The sequence below is a fragment of the Cygnus olor genome, chromosome 4 (genome assembly GCF_009769625.2).
Source record: "Cygnus olor isolate bCygOlo1 chromosome 4, bCygOlo1.pri.v2, whole genome shotgun sequence".
Taxonomy (NCBI): domain Eukaryota; kingdom Metazoa; phylum Chordata; class Aves; order Anseriformes; family Anatidae; genus Cygnus; species Cygnus olor.
This window is the reverse complement of record NC_049172.1, coordinates 8,051,840-8,075,831: the sequence shown is the minus strand read 5'-3', so window position 1 is coordinate 8,075,831 and position 23,992 is coordinate 8,051,840. Positions and strand designations below refer to the sequence as shown.

Here is a 23,992-nt window from a genome sequence, read left to right as displayed (position 1 = left end):
ATTTTTCAAACTGATTTTAAGCATCTTTAATGTCCAAGAAAGTCAATATAGGCTGGCCAGACAGAAAAGAACACAAGCAAGCAAAACCCTGGAGAGTATAATAGAAAAGAATTGGGGGAAAAAAATACAGCATGGAAGAAAAAAGATGTTTTCACCAAAGAACACTGCACATGAAGGGAAACAACCAGAGAGAAGCCAGGAACAGCGTACTGCAACAGGACACACAGCAGGGTAAGAAAAGGAGCAAAGCAGATTTAGGTAGAAAGCTGCATAAAAAAAAAGAAGTTGCTGTCACTAGGGAATGAATTGAAAGGCCACATGTCAATACAACAAAGCTTCAACATGCTTGCTCAGAACACTACCTGGCACAGAAGATACAATGTACAGGATATAAATCAGTCCAGTTAAGGGAACAGTGAAGTGGGTCACACGCTTATTCTGAACTTAAAAGAGCCACTGTTACAGAGATGTAACAGTGTTTTGTTTGTTTTGTTTTTTTTTCTTCTCCAAAACAAAATACAAGTCGAATTATAAGTGTGCGTATTATGATAAGAAACGTGATGCTGATCAGCAGAAACACAATCACACACCTTTTTTTCTTTAGGGTAGGCAACCAGTACACGCTGTTCCGTTCCAGTAGGTATTGCACACCATCAGTAAGAGATTTAGCACACAAGACAGCACTACAGAAGGTAAAACACAAGCTAAGGTGTGCATTTCAAAAAGTCCTATGTCCCAGTCTGCTTGATCTGATGTACTAAACAGGAAGACATCCCTACTTCTTATTCCCTTTTAAATGCTTTCTACAATGATATATCACAATGCAGCTGGATGTTCTAGGTTAGACCCTCACATGGGATAAATAACTGCAGCCTCACTGAAACCTACAATTTTTTAATATGATTTTTTTCCCCTGCCCTTGGAAGAAGGCAGCTGAATTGCATTTTGCACATTTGACAACTCACCCAAAACTTCCTGGTCAACTGGGCCTACTGATATGCTTTCTTTTTCTCTTACTGTGCCAAATGCTTTACAGACAATTAAGAACTTCATCTACAGCTGACTCCAAGCCTGGTCAGCCTCATATATTAAAACCGTTCTTGTAACTCCACACACACACAAAAAGTAATGACAATGTTATAAAATAGTGGCTGCTTTGAAGGTGACAAAGCAAACAGAACTGACTCATTCATCCACTTATTTTTCTATTCAATATGATTAACTGGCTGTTTGAGTTAAACTTCTTCATCTTTTTTCAAAGGCTTGCAGTGACAAGGATTATCACCACTGAGACTCTCCAGAAATGATTAAGCATTTATTACTGCTCCCTAAACCCAAATCAACTCTTCCACCACATCTTCATTCCACACACATACGCACATTTGCTAGCATTCTTGCTGGACAGAGGCTTTGGTATGTCCTCATGTCATAATGATCACATTATTACTTACAGTTAATTGACAAGAGCAGCACACAAAGTCATTATGATTTCAAAGTATCAACAAAATATCAGAGAAAAAAATATCATTTTCCAACAAGCAGCTGACCGTAACTTCTGTGAGACTAATGAAATCTTTGTTTCTCTCTAATCACTAAATTTTGGACAGGGTTAGATTTCCTTTTTCAATGTTGTCATTGTAGGATTTTTTTGTTTTGTTTTGTTTTTCCCCCTCTTTCTCCTCCACAGCAATACATGCCCCAGTTAAAAACAAAAATTAGCCACAACCATGGAATAGATGATTCTTTTTACAGAAAGCTTCTAAGTTGGTTTATATTTGCATTGCAAATACTGATGGCCCTAAAGAAAATGAAGGGGGAAAAAATAGAATGTTTCTCCATGAGCAGCAGCAATTCATTACAAAGCAATTAGCTTAGCAATAAGTTTCCATTTCTCAGTTTGGGATATTTCCTTGAATATTGGTATTATAATTATGATAAAAGTTGAAGGCATAGTACAGTACTCAACTGCTAGTGGTCCACAAACAATTTGTCTTCATGACAGACAGGAGAGGCTCTAATTACACTGAACATTTCAAGGAAAGATTGAATGTTTGCCAGACAACTCTCCATTGATTGCCTTTAAAGCATAGCACTGGACTGCTGAAGGGAAAATACAGATTCTTGACTCCAGGTAATTAACTTTCATGCTGTTCTCTTCTTAAACCCTAATGAAGCCCCCTTGAAGTCTTCATTACCAAAGGGTATTTGTTAATAAAAAAAGCAGACAACCAGCCGAAGGTCCTATTTCCCCCTTCTTTATAAAATTCCCTCTGCTACCCATTTCTCAGGACTCCGTAATGTCTTTGAAGTGAGTAATGATGGTCTGAAAAGTGCAAAGGTTGAGGGATACCTAATGAGACAGGACAAAGCAAGAATGAGGAAAAAGCTGAGACAGAAGAGAGACTCAAAATGAGAGAGTGAGGGTGTTTGACAGAGAGACAAGCAGGAGGAAAGCGAAGGCAGAACTGTATCAGTATTTTGTGAAATGGCATTATCATGAAGTTAAACTGATGAAGGGAAAAGACCAAATCTTTAGAAATGCAGTAAGCTGGCAGCTGAGTCTCGGAGACAGTAAATAAATTAGGTCTGGATTTTGTAAGGTAAGGAATAGGATTCCCAATTGACACCAGTGGCAGAGCTTCCAGGATGCATCTGCTCAGATATTTAAAGTGCTTAGTGTATCTGGCAGTGCTCACCACAACAAAGACTCCAGTCCAACAACAGTGAATCCTCTTGCTCCAGCCACAAATAAATATTGTGGCTGAAGCATACCAGTACCTAAGGGAATGTGATCCCTTCTGTTGGCTCCACTGATGTCAGTCTTTGGACTGCAGTGATGGGGCCGCAATATTTCCACATATCCTAGAGCTATCCAACAAAGCACCAGGCTGCTTTTCCACAAGGTTTCTGTGAAGGAACATAATTCTGATCTCTTAATTCCCGAGACAAACATACAAGCATTTGCATCAAAAATGTCAACAACATTACAGTTGGAGACTGTTGATCAGTAGCTGGGTGCAGGAGGAAGGTCAAGATGTGAGGTCTGTTTCCTCTTTCATTGTCCAGTTGGCTGAATCCAAGCCAGGTGCCACTAGCAGAAAGGAAGAAGTATTTTTGTTATTTCATTTTCATCTATTTAATATGTTAATGAGTCTTTTCAAGATATTAATCCACATCCTTTCCTGCGTCCAAAACCTATATGAAGAACAGCAGCTAATCTCTATCCCTTCTTCTTGTATTGGCAAGAAAGTTTGGCATAGGAAGAGCTTCACTTCCATTTTTTAGACAGCTTGTGCCTGTGTAGAAGAATTTCCGCCAGTTTCCAAGTTTGCATGGTGAGTTTCTGCTGGCTTCCTGACACCCCATGCCCTCATCACAATTTTGGAGAGGCAGCTGCCACATTGTAATCTTAACAGTAAATCTTTAAAAGCACATATGAAAGCACATCCTGGCAAGTTATGAAAGGATTCAGCTAAAATACCCTCCCTACTCTTGTGCTGAAATGAACTTTCGGGGACACTAAAAATATGAAGAGATGAGAGTCACTCCAAGTCCATGAACAAAACTTTTGTTTTCCAAACCAGTAAGCATTGCTGCCAAAAGATGGTTTTGGTAATTTTGTGGGGTTTTTTTGTTTGTTTGTTTGCTTTTTTGTTTTTTTGGGGGGGAGGGGGCAGGGGATTGGGTTGGGTTTTTTTTTGTTGTTGTTTTGTGTTTTTTTGGTGTTTTTGCTTTGGGTTTCGTTTGGTTTTGGTGGTGGTGTGCGTTCTTGTTTTTTGTTTGTTTTGAAGGGGGAGGGAGAAAAATTGTACTTGATGGTCCAAAAATGGTTCCTATTCGAGCGTTTTGTTCAGCGCTTGGGAAAGCATCTGAATTCTACATGGTTGAGTGTCTTAGATATTGCGAGGTTCCACATCCTATTAAGATATACCAAAGAACACAATTACTGATTTCCTTTGTTAAACTTATGCTTATGCCTATGGTTTCTATAGCTTGCTGTACTATTTAAGTCTCTCTAAAGCTGTGATTTATCCTTCTAATTTCAGGATTTTTTTTCAGTCTAGGCTGTAGCTGTCTTTAATCAGCAGCTGCAAGAGATGTTCATTTACGAGAAAGATTTTTTTTTTGGAGCAGGGTGGAGACTAGCATAATCTCTTTCTTTTAGAAATATCTATTAAAAATACAGGCAGACTACTGCATTAAACAGATCTAAACAGACAATTGCATTAAACAGAGTAGAAGCTAAGGAGAAGGCTGCCTACCCAGGGCCCACGTTCACAAGGTCACAAAGAGACTACCAAACTTGGTGGGGCCATAGGGCTACCACCCATTCCTACTCTTTCACATAGGGAAAAATGAGGCTGCAACAAGGAGACTCCAAAATACCAAAAAGGACTTTTTATCCCTCAGAAAGATGTTGAAGGGATAAGGAGTTCAGGTAATGTTCTCCTCTGTCCTCCCAGTCGAAGACTGGGATCCAAGAAGGAATGAACAGGTGAAGTGAACGGCTAGCTGGCGCCATGCTCAGGGTTTTGGATTCTACAGTCTTGGACGCACTTTTGAGAGACCGTGCACGTTGACACCAGATGGGGTGCACCTGACCAGGTGGGGCGAGAGCATTCTAGGCAGCAAGCTGTCTGGGCTTATTAGTAGAGTTTTAAACTAGATTCAGTGGAGGACTGATATGTACCTCTGAGTGACAGAAAAGAAAAAGGGAACAACAACAGCTTAGGAAGGAACAGGGAAATGCCTGTGAACTGTCACAAAGGAATTGAGGAAGGCTCCTCTAAAAAGGTGATGCAGCCAATAGCCCAGATGAAGTGCCTCTACACCAATGCATGGGAAACATGCATTGGAGGAGTTGGAAACCATGGTGCAATTAGACAAATATGACTTGATTACTGTCATATACATGTGGTGGGACGAATCACACAACTGGACCACTGAAATCGAGGACTACAAACTTTTCAGAAGAGATAGGCAGGGAAGGAGGAGCAGGGGTGTTGCTCTCTATATTAGGGAATGGAAAGATTGCAAAGGGATGCCTCTGAGAAACAGCCACGGGCAAGCTGAGAGCTTGTGGGTAAAAGTTAATGACCAGAACAACAAAGGGCACCTTGTGGTTGGGGCCTACTACAGGCTGTCTGATCAAGGAGAGCCTGTTGACAAGGCCCTCCTTCTTCAACCACAAGAAGCATGGCACCCACAGGCACTGATGGGGGAGGCGTTCAACCACCTGGATATCTACTGGAAAACTTACACAGCAGTCACTCCCGTTTTTAAAAAGGGTAGAAAGGAGGACCAGAAGAACTACAGACTGGTGAGCCTCACCTCTCCTGGAAGCAACGTCAAGGCACATGCAAGACAAAGAGGTGATCTGAGACAGCCAGCATGGCTTCACCAAGGGCAAATCATGCCTGACCAATCTGGTGGCCTTCTATGATGGAGTGATTGCATCAGTTGACAAGGGAAAACTAACCCACGTCATCTACCCAGATTGCTGCAAGGCCTTTGACACTGTCCCATGTGACATCCTGATCTCCAGATTGGAAGGTGATGGATTTGAAGGCTGGACTATTCAGTGGATAAGGAATTGGCTGGAAGGTTGCACCCAGAGAGCGGTGGTCAATGGCTCTATGTCCAGGTGGAGGCCAGTGACAAGTGGTGTCCCTCAGGGTCTGTCTTGGGACCAGAACTGTTTAATATCTTTATCAACAGCATAGACAATGGCATTGAGTGCACACTCAGCAAGTTTGCAGATGGCACCAAGCTGAGTGGTGCAGTTGATAACAAAGAAGGAAGAAACAACATCCAAAGGGATCTAGACAAGCTAGAAAAGTGGGTCCATGTGAACCTAATGTGGTTCAACAAGTCTAAGTGCAACATACTGTGCCTGGGTCGGGGCAATCCCAGACATGAGCACAGACTGGGAGAAGAACTCACTGAGAGCAGCCCTGCAGAGAAGGACCTGGGGGTTCTGGTGGACAAAAAGCTCGACACGAGCCAGCAGTGAGTGCCTGCAGCCCAGAAAGCCAGCTGCGTCCTGGGCTGCACCAACAGAGGGGTGGGCAGCAGGGGAGGGAGGTGACTGTCCTCCTCTGCCCTGCCCTTGTGAGGCCCCACCTGGAGTGCTGCAGCCAGGTACAGGGCCCCCAGCACAAGAAGGATGTGAACCTATTAGAGTGGGTCCAAGCAGGGACACAAAGATGATCAGAGGGCTGGCAGCACCTCTCCTACGAAGACAGGCTGAGAGAGCTGGGGATGTTCAGCCTGAAGAAGAGAAGGTTCCGGGGAGAACTCATTGCAGCCTTTCAGTACTTAAAGGGAGCTTAAAAAAAAAAAAAAAAAAAAAAAAAAAAGAAAAAACAATGATGGAGTACAACTTTTTGGTAATGAAATGGGGGGGGGGGGCTTACTTTCAGGTAATGACAGAGAAAGGGGGGATGGTTTTAAACTAAAAGAGAGGAGATTTAGATTAGGTAATAGGAGGGAATTATTCACTCGGGGTGGTGAGGCACTGGAACAAGTTGCCCCGAGAAGCTGTGGACGCCCCCTCCCTGGAGGTGCTCAAGGCCAGGCTGGATGGGGCTTTGGGCAATGTGGTCTATTGGGGGTAGCACCTAGTTCCAACCCACCTACGACAGGGGAGCTGGAATTAGAAGACCTGTAAGGTCCCTTCCAACCCAAGGCGTTCTATGATTCTGTGATTCTAAGGCTGTCTGAAAGATAACCAAAAATGTGGTAACAGTAGCACAATGAAATCCACACAATTAAAGGTGGCATCCCTATCCAAAACACTTCTACAGGAGTATCAAACATGAGAAAATACACTATCAAAGCAGGCACCAAGCTCACACAGATTTTTCAGTTCAGGACTATTTGTAAAAGCTGATACAAATTATGAATTATCACAGAACTAGTCTTTGTATCCAAAGCCCGTTATTACTTTGCACCACTTCATTTGGCAGAGGAAATTGAGTTCCTTTCAGAACTGCCTAACCAACAGTGATAAGCCAAAGTATCCATTCCAGATCTTTGACATTACAGATAGCAGAGAAGTAACTGATCTTCTGATTGCAGAGGAGAAAAAGTTGACCTACAGTGCAAAATGTTGCAGTGTTTTGTAGTTCCCTGTTGAGTTGAACAGGAAACAACCACCAATTAAGGGACAAGCAAAACATTTCAGATCACTGTGAAACTACTTTTCTTGAAGTTTTCACTTTTAGAAAAATACAGTAAATTTTACTTTCACACTGGCACTGCAACACAAACAGATACATTATTCACCTGTCACTAGCTCCAGTACTACAGCTTTCATAGCAATGCTGAAGATTAAGGAGGCGAAAGGAAGCTAAGTATATGTTGCCATGTGGCATAAGCAATCATAACTACTTATATGCTTGTTTTTTTTTTCCTCCATGTATTGGGTTTATGTGGCAAGGTTTTGGTAATGGGGCTGCAGGGCAGGTCTCTGTGAGAAAAATCCGGAAGCTGCCCCATGTTACATAAGCGATGGTTTCTGCCACCTCCAAAGGGACCCGCCACTGGCCAGAGCCAAGCCAATATGAGATGTTCGCACCTCTGGGACAGCACATTTAAGAAAGGTGAAAAAAAAAAACTGCTGGACAACAGCAGCTGGGAGAGTGAGGAATGAGAAGCAGCCCTGCACCCCCCAGGTCAGTGCAGCAGGAGGGCAGGAGGTGCTCCAGGCACGCAGCAGCAGTTCCCCTGCGGCCTGTGGAGAGGCCCCTGGTGGAGCAGGCTGTCCCCCTGCAGCCCATGGTCCCACATGGAGCAGATCTCCACACTGCAGCCCGTGGAGGAGCCCCCGGTGGAGCAGGTGGATGTGGCCTGGAGGAGGCTGAGGCCCATGGAGAGCCCCCGGGCCGGAGCTGCAGCCTGTGGAGAGGAGCCCACGCAGGAGCAGGGGGCCTGGGGGGAGCTGCCACCCGTGGGGGACCCGTGCTGGGGAGGTTTGCTCCTGGGGGATGGACCCTGTGGTACGGAGCCGTGTGGGAGCAGTTCTTGAGGAGCTGCTGCCTGTGGGAAGCCCACACAGGCTCAGTTCGGGAAGGACGGCATCCCGTGGGAGGGACCCCACACAGAGCAGGGGCAGAGAGGGACCATGAAGGAGCAGCAGAGACAAAGTGTTAGGGACTGACTGCAGCCTCCATTCCCCCTTCCCCTGCACCTCTTGGGGGAGGAGAAGATGGAAGGTGTTTTTAGTTTGTCATTTTGTTTCTCACTGCTCTAACTTGTTAGCAATAGGTAATAAGTTTCATTAAACTCCCTACTCTGAGTCTGTTTTGCCCATCACTATAATTGTTGAGCAATCTCCCTGTCCTTATCTCAACCCTTGAGCATTTTTATCGCATTTTCTCACCATTTCCCTTTGAGGAGGGGGAGTGAGAGAGCAGTTGCTGTGGAGCTCAGCTGCCCAGCTGAGTAAAATCACCACACTCCCTAATCTTTTACAACAAAGACACAAGACAGTGCCACTGGCAGCTAATGAAAAATCCTCTTCAGCAGCAGAGGCACTTGCAAAGAGGCAGAAGCCTTTGCACTCCTACACTCAAAGTCCCAAGTCTTAATACTGTTCTCCAGGTGTGAAAATGAACTAGCTTCACATGCATCCTGGTGGGGCACATCAGCAAGATGATACAAGTTGATAGGAGATGCAGTACCCCCATAATCACACTTCCCAGTGGATCCATCTATGCCACAACTCATTGCAGCAGGGACAGTGGCAAGCAAACATTCAGTTCTGGAAGTGGAATGGAAGGTGTTTTCATCAGGTTGTTTGTAGATGGTTTGTGCCTTTCCTGAAGAACATACTTTCACGAGCTGTCTATATATCAGGCCCAGGGATAATGGGAATGGAAGACACCAGTCAGTCTACTATTCCATTCTCTTCTGTTCGGGTTCTTATATGCGCGTTCATCACTGTAATACTCAAATGCTTTCCAGTAGTGCATGAAGTGACATGACTAACATCTGTCACGTGTTGGTGTCCTCATTCCCTCCCCAGGGGTAGAACAATGTGCAGTGAAGTGTTTTGTTTTATTAGACACAGACTGCTATATATTTTGTTAGGAGGGACAAGGTCAAACACATGCACTTTTCACACAGCACAGAAGGTGCTTTGGTTTGTGTTGGTCCTAGCTCCTGTGGGAGTTCAACCCACAGACCTAAGCCAGACTCAAGTAAGCTTCGTCTTTATGTAACCTCTAGTCTTACTGATGTGACTATGGTCACAATAGCCACCTACAGGTCTATCATCAAATCTTCACTACTTTTGCAGTAAAGGGACGGGATCTGGTGTTGTGTTACCATAGGAAAAGATCAAAGGAAACTGGCAATAGAGAAGAAATGGGATGAGAAAGGATCGTGATCTTACTACTAAATTCTGCATTTGGCTAAGCTCAGAAAAAAAAAAAAAAAAAACAGGCCTTATTCTCCTAACAGATTGGGCCACCTCAGTGGCCACTGCATTCATGATCTCTCCATACAGGACCATGTAGCTGAAATAAATTCTACCTGGAGAGCGTAACAGAAAAGAAACAGTCAAAAAAACAGCCAGCAGGGAAGTGATTTTCACTTCCATCTTTCCCCACAAAATAATAGTAAAAAAAAAGCTAGGCATTTCCACAGGGCTATTCTGTTCTTCCTTTATGCCTTCCCAAAACAGAGGCCAAGTATATTAGGACCAGTGTCCTTTCATGTTCTACACGTCTCTGCTTCTTCCTTCGTTTCCTGATGCCTCCAGTCACAAACCATGACATTTAATACCATTTAATTTCCTAACAGAAACACTGACTTGTAACTTTGCTCCCTAAAAAGAGCAACCCATCAAACACTTTTTTTTTTTAAATAAGTTTTTGCAGGACTTGATCCTAACATACTTCATTACAAAACAAGGGCAAAAACCTAGCTTTTTCCTAAGGGTTTACTATCAACACAAAAAACCTGGTGAGATTTAAAAACAAAGGCAAGTGAAGCTGACCCATTTTCAGATGTTAAAATAAAGCACCAGCACCCTCTATCAGGATATTTCAAGCACTGGCAACAGAACAGTGATTTATCCTGAACAGAAAATATGCCTTTAGTAGATATTTAGTATGTACTACAATTGTTGCAAGTCTGCTTTAATTAAAAGTGCTACTTCTGTTTTAAATTTGACATGAACCACTAGCATTCAGAGCTCTGTTTTACACAGATATTTTTGAGAGCTGTAGAGCGAATTGTTATGCAGTATCACTCAGATAAAGGCCTGCAATAAGAGAAGTGATAATGAAGACAGCAGCTGTTACTAAATTACGAAAACAAGACAGATTTGTTGGCAAACACTAACAATCTGGAAAACTTTTTTGCAAGTTCAACACTTCTGCAAAAAGTCCCTATTTGGGGTCCTTCAGTGGAGTGAGATAGCACCAGTGAAGTTGCTTCCCAGCAGACTTATGGCCTTGCTAACACAACCTGCTACTGCTGATCCCCTTCACAGAGGAGGTAAGTAACATTCATCCTGACACTCCATGCAATGACCTTTTATTTTCTTTTAATGGAAAGAAATTGCAAATGCTGAAAAAGCATTTCAGAAAGAAAAGCTGGATGTCCAGCACCCTCACTTTCCTAAATAATAGGTGCCACACAGTCAGTAGCAGAACAAACTTCTATATTATTACTTACCAAAAGCCTTAACTACTGGAGGAACAAACCTTCTTCTGTACCAAATGGCAGAGTTTTTCCACCAGCTCCTTGTTTCTGAACCATTAAATAACTGTCAGAGTGGCAGCTTCCAGTCACAAGAGACCCGTGCCAGGTTTCAGGCAAGTCTCTTTCCACCTGAAAGAAAGGAAAGAGGTTTCATAGCCATTCTTCCAGGTTGCAACTACTTTCATACCACCAGCTTCCTTAAAACATTGGTGAATTAAACAACTGGATGGATCCCTGAGATTTCCAATCCACTCTGGTTATGTGGTGCATGCATTTTATCCTTCACAATGACCTCATATAGTCAGGGAATTTCTATATTGAAACCAATGAACTCATGCATTTGCCAATGCATTATATGAAAGGGCATAGTGTAGCACAACTAGCTATCCAGGAGGAATCCCAAACATTGCCAGGCTTTTCAACTATGTGCAAGTGTAAAACATGAATTTTGAAGACTGTTTTACCTGTCTCTTACCCCCCCTTCCAGCATGTGGCCAGGTACATCCTTCTCTCCTAAAAGGAAGCCTCAAGAGCTGCGTATTTTTCTTTCACTGTTATCATCATTAAACTGACATTGCTCAAAACTCTGCTTGGTGTCATGAAAGTTCAAGAACCCTCGCTGAAAAAAATTGCAGTTGCCTCTTCTATGAAGCACTGGGGCAAGGTTACCAGGACTACTGAATTGGAAAGCGCTGCAATATGCTTTGAGAAAAGAGGCCAGGGAAATCAACCCAAAACAGTTCATTACTGTTGTAGCTGTTCTCAGTTGACACTCAGTAAAAAGCAACACAGAGGAGTTACGGAGAAATGTCATGCATGTTTTTAATATACAGATTGATATAGGATGCAAAGTCAATGAAAGATGCATTCCACACTGAAGCACCTTAACTGGAGCTTTGCTCCACATTTAAATAAAGCTTCACTTCCTACTTCAGTAGTTTCTAGTCCAAAAGAGGACAAAATTTGCCCATCTGCACAGAAGAGCCATTCCCTTTGGGGAAAAAAGGCATTTCAAATGCATGTTATTGTACTGTGGTACCTCATGTTATAGGGATCTTATCCCTTTCTCAATAAGGGAACTTTTAAGTTGCCAAAGCAACTCAAGTCTTCTAATAGTAATGCATACAGTGAGCCTCAAAAGTGGAGGACATGTATGGTACTGTAGTAATGGCACTAGTTTCAGAGGGACAACCGCCTATCTTGGAACAACAGGGTCATTGGTAAAACTTACTGGACTCTTCTGCATAAAACCACACCAAAGGAAGAGAAAGAGTAAACCATAACAGGCCAGAAGTTCTAATATTGGTGAAGATGTGCACGCTACTTTATCATGTTTCTTCACTGAGATTACAAACAGCAAAGATACTCAAAGGTAGAATAAGCATACATACATCACATACAGCAAAGATACTCAGAGGGTAAAAAAAGACATTGCATGCTACAGCATTTAGCATAAAGTTCTCCACCATAAATTTTTTCATTACCGGGAAAAGTTGTTCTATGTTAGATTTTATATCAAGTGGCACTTCTTGCACAAGAAAGTTGTTTCAGAAAAAAAAAATCTTTAGAAAAAATAATTTTGTAACAAAGAGAGAAGTGGAATAGATAATACTCATATGCAGCATGCATAAAAAGATGTAGAAGGTAAAAAAAAAGACAAAACTTCCTTAGTTTTTCTCAGGGTGGCAATAGGACAGCATTAACCAAGGAGAAAAGGATCAGTTGACACTTGCACAATATTTAATTTCTTCAAATATTAGCTAAAATGCAATTAAAAAAAAGCAACTGTGAAACAATGATACTCAATATAAAAATACTTCCCTGTGCTCTAATAACATGAAAATTATATCTAGTCTTCTATCAGAGGAAGAGATAAGACATACTAACACATACACGTCTTCTTCCATGTTAACCTCCCTTAGCAGCTGTTTCCTACCCAAAACCAGGTCAGAGTATTCAGAATCAGTATTGCATATAGTGCAAGCTTTTTCCACCAGATCTGTTTTCATCATTACAGAGCCCACACTGTCTAATCAGATTCTGGAATAGAACAGCTCCAATGGAAGAACTGTTTTCTTCTGGGTGCGTAACATGGGATTCACAAACTTGCCCAACCATGTAACTGCCTGATGGACTCCTTCTAGTCTTTTGGGAATGTAACCTGTTTACTAATAATCACGGAGGACCACTGTCTGCCTTCACTGACATTCATTCAGTCCTAACGAAGCCAAGGAGACCTGTGCAGCCTGTCATTCTATCGGGATTGTAGACAAGAAGACACTAGAATCTTATCCTTTGAACACAGGCAAAATACAGAGATCAGAGTAAGTAAGTGCATGTTTTTCTAAATGCCTTACCCAAACAAAGCACAGAGTACAAAGTAGTTGAGCATCTGGAGCAACAGTCAAAGATCAAAAATTCTGGTCCTGGTTCTGCTACAGACACCGTGCAAATGGAGACCTGTTCCTTGAACTTGATGCAACTTGGTTTCCCCAACTGCAAAAGAAGAGTGAAAAGATATTCAGTACTTGTTTCACAGGGGAGATGTACGCATTTGGATACCAGGGTCCCCAAAACTGTGATCAGATTCAACTGTTGCAGTTAGGAGACACTCAACGGATTTCAGCAGAACTTTTTACAAGAGTCTTGCAGCATAATCCCTACACATGAATATATAAAATTAGTGAAAGTTTGCTAAGTGCTTAAAATTTCTGGGATGACAAGTGTTATATAAATGCAAGCTATTACTGCTACAGCATATCCATCCTGAGAGAATACAATGACATTTCCGGAGCTGTTCTGGGAGCTGAGCTGAATAACAGACATTTCATAATTTACCATAAGATGCTCCTTTATCTTTAAAGAACAGCAACAAGAGAATAAAAATAATTATTATTTTTTTTTTTTTTAAACACACAGTATTTTCCTAAATACTAGAGAAAACTGTTACAAACTAGAACAGCTCCAATAGAATCAGCTGGGAGTTCAGCAATTGAAGATGGCAACTGAACAACAGTATTTGATAAAATTACCAGTGTTGATAATGGGAGCAATATGCAGGACTAGCGGCATTTAAAAACAAACAAATGAACAAAACTTTTGAAGATTATTCCATCAATATTGTCCGGATAAGTACAGCTGCATCTGATGTTCTGATGTTCTTGCAGGAATAAATAGCTTTCACTCAGTCCTTCAGGATATCACAAATTTGTTTGGCACAGGAACAGCGAGTGGCACCCCCTGCAAAACACGAACGGAAGCTGACAGAGGGTGACATGCCTTCAAGGATGAAGGCATGTTCCCTCTCTGAACTGGGACAGCCCAGCACATACAGAAGCAAGAGCTTGCTTTTTGTGAGTCTCTGGCTCCTCCCTATCAGCTTTCAGTTCAAACCTGACACAAACACTTCACCTGCTGGGGCACCTGATGAAGGAGGAAGCTGACTCCAGGCCGGTGGGAGCAGAGACCCCATCTCTGGGAACAAAGACCCCAAAGGCAAGACAGATGGTTTTCATGACAGGAAACTGCTTGTGTCTCTCAGAGCTGTGTAGAAGTAAACCTTATGAGCCCAGGGCTGAGAGATCTCTGACCAGCTGACAAATAGTTTCCTTACTTCTGTGGGAAGCAGTCTTTCCTGGCTGTTGCTACACAAAGAGTTGTCCTCCCAAAACTCTTTCCTCCTCATTGCAAGCACTGAAACTGACTCCACAGGTGAAGTCACCCCCTAAACCCCTGATCTCTGCCAGTCACAGCACTAGAAAACACACAGGTGTGGCTGTGCAATGTATTGAGGACCTGCGGCACCACACTTGCCACAGAGTAGATCTCAAAGCCCTCCTTTTTTTGTGGGAGCCTTCTGGGGTGGAGGGCTGTGGTCACCTCCAATATCTTCTGAATGCCTGTGAAGGCTGTGCTCTGGACAGTGCAGGTGACAGGCCAATTTCTCACCCTGAGATTTTCTTTAGGAGTAACTGACTTCTGCACTCAGCCAGAGACAGGCCTTATTTCAGGCCTACTCGTTCAAAAGAGAAGCACAGCAACATAGATGAATCATAGAATGGCCTGAGTTGAAAAGGACCTTAAAGATCATCTAGTTTCAACCCCTCTGCACTGGGCAGGGTTGCCAACCACTAGAGCAGGCTGCCCAGAGCTGCATCCAGCCTGGCCTTGAATGCCTCCAGGGATGAGGCATCCACAACCTCTCCGGGCAACCTGTTCCAGTGCCTCACCACCCTCTGAGTGAAAAACTTTCTCCTAATATCTAACCTGAATTTCCCCTGTCTTAGTTTAAAACCATTCCCCCTTGTCCTATCACTATCAAGACATGTAAACTGGCGTTCCCCCTCCTGTTTATATGCTCAGTTCAAGTACTGGAAGGCCGCAATGCAGTCTCCCTGGAGCCTTCTCTTCTCCAAGCTAAACAAGCCCAGTTCCCTCAACCTTTCTGCATAGGAGAGGTGCTCCAGCCCTCTGATCATCTTAGTGGCCCTCCTCTAGGCCCGTTCCAAGAGCTCCACATCCTTCTTGTGCTGGGGGCCCCAGGCCTGCACGCAGCGCAGCCAGAGGCTCTCCTGTCCCCCACAGACCAGACCAGTGAGCACCACCACCCTCTTACTGCCCCAGTGGGGCAAAACCAGGCTCCCCACCACAGCACCTCCAGGGTGCAGGGAGCCCATGCCTTGCTACCCCATTTGGCTGGAAGCCCCCTATGCCTGGCATTTTCTCTCTTCTTCCCCCACAAAGAGAAGCCCCATCCCATACCACATTCCTGCCGGAGACCACAGCCCTTTCCAGCTATAATGACCCAGACCAGTCAAACCTGTGCAAACCATGGAGACGACCATGCTCTCCTCAACCACAGTGAACCCACAGCTCCCAGATGGGCTGGGAAAGCCCCCTCCCTGGGCAGGGCCCAGCCTGAACCCTGTCCTAAGCCACTGGGCTTGAGGGGACTGCTTCAGCCACTGCCCCCAAACCCCAACAGTCCCTGCTACCCCAGGTCCAAGCCCCATACCTCCCCTATTTATGGCCCCTGGGGGCTCTCAATGTGCTTCACTGGGGACCTGGCAGCCTCCAGCTCTCCCACATGCCCAGCTTCTGTTAGGTGCTGTGGGCAGCTCACATCCCAACCTCCTTTCCCAGTCCTTGCTCTAAAGGCCACTGCTGGCATGCAAAGCATGGGGGTTATTTCTGCTAAATAAAAGCAATGTGCATCTGCTCCTCATTACTGTGCCCTCATTTGTTTCCATCCAGAGCTAATTCATCAGCATAGTTTCCATCACCCACGATGCAGCTTCTCTGGTGTTTGATGTCTTAGAGCATGTCAAACCTCCCTCCAGCCCCTCAAACACACACAGCTACACAGCTCACAGCCATCACCCAGCTCGTAAATAAGGCTTGGCCACAGACATCGTGACAATTAGAAGGTCAGTCTCTACTATGCCAAAGACTGATTTTTGCCCCATGGCTTGCCAAGTTGTTGTCCTCAGGGTCAGGTAGATCACACAGCCCCAGCAGCAGTGGAGCAGGGAGCCAGGTGCTTCCAGATGCAGGGATGCTACAGCCCCAGAGGAGACTTGTTGCACGTTGGCTCTGTCTTTAGAAAAATTCTGCAAAACTTCCTTCTGTCACACTGCTTTCCTGGCATAACAGGAATGACATTCTCTCTCTGGGATCCCACTGGTATTAACAGCAAAAAACACTCACTGAAGTAAATGAATGCCCAGAAAAATAAACATATCTCCCAGAGTACTGCTCAAGAAACCCACACACTGCTGTAGCCCAAGGCCAGGATTTTTAACCTTTAGAAAGTCCACAGGGACCACGAAGTCCAGTTGGTGTTTTATAGCAGTTACTGAATTCCTTACAGAAGTTACTCAGACACTGCAATAACAAGTTCTGTAGCTGCTGAAAGGTACACAGTGCTTTAAATGTTATGGACCAAGAGAGCAAGCAGCTTTGCTAACCAATTAGTAGATAGCTGTAAATTATGCTTACTATATAAAGTGCAAATACAGTCACTCTAAAAAACAGTGATAATTTTCCCTTCGTCTAGCGCCCAGCACACTGCCAGTGTAGGGCTAAATCCCAAGGCTTTTCACTGAATATTTATTCTGTAAACATGCAAGACAATCACAGGTGAATGCTGGTTCCTGGGTTTATTCACATAACATAACGATTGGATTCTTGCATTGGGAGAGGAGAGAGTGGTGGGAAAAATTGACATTCCTCACTAAGCTTATTTTGAGACACCATTTTCCATCTGGGATCATTTTCATCAACATGTCTTCTCTCTCCATTTTCCCATTAAAAAGAACTGGGAATGAACAAGAAATTTGTTTAATCATCTTCTGTGAGATCAGCTGAATTCTAATGCTGTTTGATTACAGCTAGTCACAAAAATGTCAAGTGCATTTCCATTTAGAGTGCTTGCTTAAACAGCCGTGCAAATGGGGACCACCCGAAAATCAGCATACATCATGAGAGATTTGAGCTTCCTTATGGTGTATACTTGTTTCAATCCACTCTCTTGCTCTTTAAAATAATGCATTTTCACAGCACATCATTCCCCTAAATGAGCATGATACATCACTGCTGCAGATTGACTCATGAGGCCCATTAATAAAGGCCAGGGGTTCTCAGCAGCTTTTCTCTTTGGGAAGGTGTTATCTTACTGTCTGAATTTGTAATGAAAATGACGCTCTTAACTTGTGCCCACCCCACTATTCCAGCTCCCCCTGTCAATCTGGTTGGAGGTTTTCATTGCCCGAGCAGTAGTATCATGTTGGAGAATAAATAATGTATTATTCCTTTCTCTAAGTAAGTAGCTATTCATTTCAAATGCAGCAAATATGCTTAAAGTGAAATGGTTACCCTTGTCATATGGGATTCACCACTTATAAAACATCTCTGCCCTGAGCTTCAGACCTACTCTGTAATTCCTAATATTACACTACTGCATGATACATTATCAGTATTAGACAAGATATACTAATATTCAGACAGACCCTGATTCTGTGCATGCAGTTTTCCCACATTTGCTTGCTTTCCAAAGCATTAGTCGGGCTGATCAGAAAACTGGGCTGGAGACTAAAACAAGATATACAAGGGGGGAAAAAAAAAATCTCAGTTTGATGCAATGTTGTCTATAAAACTGGTTGGGGGTACCACTTCTTTCAGTTTGAAAAAATAATAATTTTTATGACAAAATTGTGATGAAAATAAAGTTAAACAGTTTTATTTAAAAATCTGAGGAGTGTAGTATTTTGTACAGGATCAAAGCACTTTCTGACAGCCTGGAAGAGTAATATCTTAGATACTAATTATCTCATTGGGACTGGGAATTTCAGAAGTCCCTATAGGGATCAAAAGATCATGTAGACATTCACTGAGAACTGGACACCTGATTCACTGATTGCTTAAACTGGATTATTAAGTGTCAAGCATACTCAACTGAATTGATCAGGCAAGTGTTTTGGCTCATACAAAGAACTTTGCAGATGACAAAAAATTATTAGCTTTCATGATCTCTATTAATTATCGTGTTTTGCAGTTTCCTTTCCTCTTTCAGTTTGGATCTGTGTATTATTGTAAATGGTATATAAGAAATTATCCATGCTTTGGAGGCTTAGAAAACCTTCCTGCACAAAACTTGACTAAATTTCTAGAATCATACAACATGCTGTACTGTACTTTCAGCCAGCTGAAAACTATTATAGAAACGGTATTTCTCATGATGGTACTTCCACTTCCTCTTCTGGTCAAAATTAGGAAGTGCACAGATATTTTCCAATCCTTTCAAGTTTAACTCAGCACTTTTGAATCCTTGAACATTTCAACAGGCCTAACCTGGGGTCATTTACCACAGCTCCTGCACAGCAAGTGCAAGCTAACAACTGTTAGCACACAGGGCACATCAACTATTGGGTCTTCACAGCATACCTCTTTTTGCACATAATAATAGCTCCCCAAACAACGCACAGTCCAAATATAAAACCGGAGAGACATCTAGAAACATCACATCTGTTTTTATACATTTAATTATCAAGAACTGTACCTCAAACATAAGCCAAGCAGGCTTTAGCTCATTTTTGGACATGATGCAATTTTAACATCATCTTAGATGATTTAAATGTAGTTATTGCATTTATTACAGAGAGGTATTAAAATAAGCACAGCATAGAGATGTTAGTTTAGCAGCAAGCTTTAAATAAAAGAAAACTCTAAAAGAACATAGAATAAAAGCCAAATACCAAAAGAGTACTTACAGGCATAGACCATTGCCATAACAGGAATAACAAAGCAGGAAGATCTCTTTTTTGACTTCCACAGAACCAATTAAAATAAAGAATTCAGAAAAAGTTTGCCCAGATGCTGGGGAGGGGGATAAGCTCCAAACCCTAAGATTTACCTAGTTAATTGGACACACTTTCTTAAGTCTAGATAAGATTCCCCAACCTTATTCTCACTTACAATTCCCTAAAGTCTGCTAAAGTTTCAGATCTAGTCTTGTCTGATAGAGTTCAAATTAATAATAGTATCTTGAAAACACAGGAGGTTTCACCAACTTTGCAAAAGGCCAGCCTAATAAATGAAAGGTGCACTAGGTCAGTCAGACCTGCAAACCACATTACCATGCAGACCTGCAGGCTATATTGGACTCAGGAGAGGAGTAACCAGATAATTAGAAAGACTGACATTTAACTGCAGGTTGAAGTAATTAGGGATCAGGAAAAATAAGAGAATGATTTTCTAAAGCTTACATTGTTGCACATACTGCCTAGGGTTTAAGAAGAAAACTTGACACCCTCTGATGAAGGCAAGATTTCCAGATATAGACAGGACTAACTTGTAACGTTTCAATTCAGATCTGAAATTCTTGAATTTTTTAAGTGCCACAGCTGGTAACCTAGTTTGAACATGCATCCAAATGAGCAGCAAAAAAATTTCACAGCAACAAAAACAGACTTTAATGTATCTCCGTATATTGAATACACAGTAATAACATATGGTATCTCCCAGTGTATCACCCAAGCAATAAAAAGAGAACACACCTGGCAATAGCCTTTACTCTGTGTTTGCTTCTCACATCATTCTACACACTTTGTCCAAGCAGAAGGCAGCAAATAGGTCAAAATCCCAATCTGATCTTTATCATTATGCCTCCTAGCCCTCTTCCATAATATTTTATAACCAAGCATCAGCCACAAATGGTGAGCAGATTTCCCTTCGGCTGGGGCTAAATGTGTTGCAATAAGTGCCAGCAAGGAGAGACAGAGAGACACTGAGACTCTGTCCAAATAGATTAAAATCTGGAAAGCCATGTTATCTGAGAGATGTATTGATTCTGAGGATTTCAGCTACATTTTATGCTGCAGAGCCACAGGCATGAGCTGAACCATGGCGCATTGGCACCAAACCTGAAACTTGTCTCTTTAACTTTAATTGAACATCCAGCAGTAAAAAAAAAAAAAAAAAAAAAAGGAAATGCAACAAAACAGATAAAAGTAGACTGTATAAAAGATGATTAATTGTTTAGTAAGTACAGCAGCTGCATAGAAATGGTGTGTGCTAAACAGCACTCCACTTAACCTCCTCGTAAAACCCTCTCCATGGAATTCGGATAAAATACAATTGCCCAAAAATGCAGCATATTGTTATAAAGCCTCTCTCTTCATTAGAGAAGCTGAAGTATAGATAATAACTGCTCTCCTGGATAAATTACTGCTGAGAATTGATCAAACTCAGGATGGAAGGACAGGCATGAAGTTTTTCTCCTCTTAGCAGTTTTCTTTGCTTAGAAACAAGCTACTGTCCTGAGCTCCTGACTAAAACAATGGGTCAGACTGTATCGCAGTTACCCCAAAAGGGCAGTGCACGTTTCCTGTAACTTTTCCATGCTTTTGGCTGTGGGAAGAGCCCGAGAGCCCACCTCCATATGAAGGACACCTGCCTGGAATGAGAAAGTGAGAGCAAGACCCCCTGTCGTGTGTTCGGTTACCCTCTATTTGTAATGCAAAGATCTGTAATAAGAGCCATCTGTCTTGCACAAAACCTCCCTACGCTGAACACTTTTACCGAGGGCCCCCAAATGGATGACCAACTGAGACTTATCCTGAGGCAGTCTGCAGATGAGAAGAAAAGATCTGGATTAAAGAGGCACTTCCCAGGATGCCTGCTGAATGGTTTTAGGAAACAGGCCAAGACGCTGAAGCCATTTTTCACCAAAGACAAAAAAATCAACCCAGCTGACAATTATTTTCAAGAATTGAGGCTTACTGCCCAAGCTATGCCCATTCCTTTCCTGTGTCAGAGTCATTCTTTCACTTCACTCGCACCATCTGCATATTCTGCAATAATGGGAGGAATCCCTCTGTGGCAGTATGCATTAAGTAATCATGCTTTCACGTACGTATCTGTGATAGCACACACAGTTCCTGAGATCCTTCACTTAAAATACAATAATTGCAAGGAATGATAACAGCACTTTGCTTTTTCTATAAGCACCTTTTAAAGTGGCCTTACATGAAGAGATCACTCATAAGTCTAGTCAATGCTATGCTTTAAAATGCTGTGCCTTAAAATGGATTAAATCAGATGCAGAAAAGCAAAGTGGCTTTCTTACTTCAGCTGAATGACCATAATTTACTGTAATTAAGGGTTAAAAGTTCATTAAGTTCTTGTGAGGTAATAAGAGGTATTTCATAAATTTGACAGAAAAGGGAAAAGAAAACAGTATTATGCATTTTTTTGGTCACTCCATTATCATTACTACAGGATGTGAATGATGCTGGATTACTTTTTGGTTATGAATCAAACTCAGATCTGGCCAGATCAAGTAATCACATTTCTGTGAAGTTACACGTTGCATAGGACATGCTGTTTATGTCACATGCCATACTGCATTGCATCTCACCATCCACTTACCCAGCACAATGTTGTGAGTTGGCTTCGGTGCAGAGGGGATAATTAGAGCAGCTCCTTGACAGCAATATCCATGGAAGAGCTTTCTATGGTCAGCAACAGGCTTGGAAAAAAAAATCAGAAAAAAAAATGCTACAACACCATTTGGATGCTATTTGTCTATTGGTACTGCAAGGGCTGTCTGTCTTTCCACTGTGTGTGCACGTGTGTGTGTGTACCTACCTCCTGTATGATTTTTTGCAGGCAAACTGCACTAAGTATCAGCACAGGCTGGAGCCTGGCAGTGGTCCCACAAGCAAGAATGCAGCTGCATACAGTTCCCAAAGTGGAAAACTTGTTTCCTGTTGTTTCCAGAACAGTGGGATAAGCTTCTAAAAAGCAGTGAAGGAGCTCTAGCTTTATGCAGCTGGTGCTATTGCCAGTTTTCCTCTCTGATAGAAAAGATGTCAAGGCTTAGGCTCATGCTTCATTCAGCTGCGACGCCTTTGACAACAGTAAAGACTGGTAGCAGGGAGAAGTGCCAAGAGAGGGCATTTCAAGGTTGCAACAGCAGTGGTCATAGATATAGATATAGATCATAGATATAGATCTCCAGATAGAAGAAAACACAGGAACCCTGCTGCTGGGCCTGAGACTGATCACTTCCTCCTTACCAGTATACTGGTGAGTCCTGTGCACCTTGCCCAGCATTTATGAAAAAAAGGTGGAGGAAAAAGTAGGTGGCTGAAAGCAGGAAGCCTAAGCACAGCAGCTGCCACCCCCAGAGCCTGAGGCAGCAATTCTGCTGCAGGTGACTCTACTGTGATGGATCTCTGCTGGATGCCTGCAAAGCTACCGTGGCACTGTCTGTTCAGCTGAAGCCTTTACTGTGCACATCCTTCAACAAGTACTTTCGTCAGGTTGCACATATGACCTGACAGCTCAATCCCCTCTCTCCTGGCAGAATGATCCTTTTTTTGTTTGTTGGTTGGTTTTGTTTGTTTGTTTGTTTTTCCCTACAAAAGCAAATGGAGGAGAAAAGAAAAAAAAAAAAAGAAAAAAAAAAAGGATAACAGACAAGTCTATGCTCATGTCCAAAATAACAAAGAAAGCAGATACAAGCCAAGATCATTGTGAAGGCTGTATGACATGGTGTGCTCTCTAGGAGACTGAAAAATGATGTAAAATGAATACTGGAGGATAAATGCATGACATTTGAGGAGGTGGAAGATACTGCTGATCTCTTCTGATCACTTGCACTCTTTTTTTTTCACATGCACTATCTCCTGCCAACCCTCTCTCATGAAGAGAATCCCGGCATTCAGCTTCAGCAGTGCAGCTGATAGCACCTGGGTTTCCTCCACACGTCTTCATTTGTCTGTGCCTCTTCGTACTCCTGGCACATTCATTTTACTCATCTCTGTAGTCCTTTTTCGTTCTTTTCACCCCTTGGGCTGTAGAATATGGTCATGTACTTTGATCTCTCGCAGGTCCATACGCAGCTGTGAAACTCCACAAGAGAATGAAGAAAATTATTGTTCTATCTCCAGCTAGACAAACAATATCCTATATTTAAATGACCTGTCACCATTTTGTCACTCTGGTCTTCAGCATCACAGGTGATCATAGCCCCTGGCAAACATAAGTCACTACCTTGGCAGATTTGGCAAAGAAGTGTCAGTGGTGTTACTTCTAAGAGAACAAAACAAGGAAATGTGCCCAAATATTCCTGGAAAAGGTGTGAATCCATGACTGGGATTTGCTGGCCCAGCCTCTGACATTAAAGTACAAGAAACCATTGTAGAGTGACAAGAAAGGATGTGGATGGGATGATTAGAGCAGAGAGTCATTGAAATGGTGGCCAGTCACACCAGTCCTTATGTTAGATGGTGTGATTCTGATTCACGTCACACACCATCAGTAAAAGCATTTCTTCGTAGTAGCCAAGCAAAGCCATGCCAAGTGTGCCCTGATGCTGCTGCTGCGTGCGATACACTCAGAGCAAAGGCAGGAAGAGCAATCTGTGCAAGGCTGGCTGGGAGGCCTGCCAAGCTGGTAAATGACAGGGGATTGCTATTTTTATCTCTCCAACTACAGTTCAGTTTTTCAGGCCCTAATGCATAAGCTGGGAATCAGTAAGTGACGTGAGGGTATCTTGACACTGTAGGTGGGGGAAGAAAGGAGTAGGGGAATGAGAACAGCCTGGATATATTCCATGGCATGAATTAAATTCAAGATAAAAGCTGACCAGCTGAACATTTTTCAACATTTCAAAAGGCTGGATGTACAGTGCAAAAGCATGGCCAGCATGACCTGGTTTTCTGTTTGGGAGTTTGGCCAGAAAAGACCAGTGAACCAAATCCAAAATATTCAGACG

The 23,992-nt window shown here is 42.7% G+C and overlaps 1 long non-coding RNA gene across 4 annotated transcripts; it reads right to left on the bottom strand.

Moving 5' to 3' along the window:
- Positions 1–21,729, bottom strand: LOC121069996. Of its 4 annotated transcripts, none has more exons than XR_005819812.1 (4): positions 21,640–21,729; positions 13,071–13,209; positions 10,687–10,842; positions 1–3,091 (listed from the first exon to the last, which is right to left on the bottom strand). It is a non-coding gene; the product is annotated as an uncharacterized LOC121069996 (long non-coding RNA). The 4 variants fall into 4 exon arrangements; XR_005819810.1 differs by lacking the exon at positions 21,640–21,729 and adding an exon at positions 18,981–19,351; XR_005819811.1 differs by lacking the exon at positions 21,640–21,729 and adding an exon at positions 15,728–15,856.
- Between the last annotated feature and the right edge of the window lie 2,263 nt (positions 21,730–23,992).